The sequence below is a fragment of the Arachis ipaensis genome, chromosome B09 (assembly GCF_000816755.2).
Source record: "Arachis ipaensis cultivar K30076 chromosome B09, Araip1.1, whole genome shotgun sequence".
In the NCBI taxonomy this organism is placed as follows: Eukaryota; Viridiplantae; Streptophyta; class Magnoliopsida; order Fabales; family Fabaceae; genus Arachis; species Arachis ipaensis.
This window is the reverse complement of record NC_029793.2, coordinates 121,611,441-121,612,573: the sequence shown is the minus strand read 5'-3', so window position 1 is coordinate 121,612,573 and position 1,133 is coordinate 121,611,441.

The window sequence follows — 1,133 nt, the reverse complement described above, 5'->3', positions numbered from 1 at the left end:
TCAAGAGAAAAAAAAAAATTGTATACCAAAAAAAAAAAAGAAAAAAGAAAATTAAAAAAAAAAAGTATTTTCATTTCTGAATTCTTAACCAGAGTCTAGCTATATCCTTGAAATTAGTGTATCTCATCTAACACCAATTAAGTTGCTTGCTACCAGTTTTTGTTAAATCTATATCATGTTAATTTCAAGGGCAAAGAGCCAAATATGGCAGCACCTCTATTTTTTTGTCCATGCCTCCTTGGTTCATCTAAGTTAATTGTTCTTTTCTTTATGTCTTACTAACAACAAGTTATCCTTTTCATTGTACTAAGTTTTCTAAACATACTTTATTGAAAGTTTGGACTAGTAGAAAAAATAATCTTATTGAAAAGTAACTTTAAAATAAAGATAAAGGTATAAAATATTGTTTTGATTCATAATGTTTGGGTCAAATAAAATTTAAATACATAAAATAAATTTATTTTAAAATCATATTTAAAAGTAATTATGGTACAAAGTGCCATGCATCCACGTCATTTCAATCGTAATGAACCAATATTTTCCATGTCACTTGTTAATTAATTAAGGCAATATGAACATGCTAATTTAGTTTAGTCTAATTAAGGCTTGATAATATATTTAGTGGCAGACAACATACTTCAATCAAGGAGAATAATAAACCAACACTTCACGCAAAGAGAAGTAGCACGCAGAAGCTTCTCTAAATGAACTTCATTATGTGCATGTTTTGAATTTACAATATATTTGAGATAAGAATTTGGTTTTTATTGATGCATACAATGGCACAAAAGGTGTATATGATTGGCATTTTCACTATTAAATCGTAATTGAAAGTTATGTATTTTGTTGGCGAAGAAGATGGTTATTGGAATACTAGTAGTTCAATAATGAAAAATCGTGTTCTTTGATTTGAAATTTTTGGATCCCTCAACATACGAATATTTTAATATATCTATTAGACTTGGACTACTACTATGACAATTAGGCTCTTGTGAAGAAGACAAAAAATATATCATATAATATGAAATTATGAATATAGCAAGGGAAACCAACAAGTTAGGTCATTCCTATATATGAACTATGCTTCCTTTTTGTTTAATTCAAATTTCAAATTGGTTGTTGGAAAGACAACT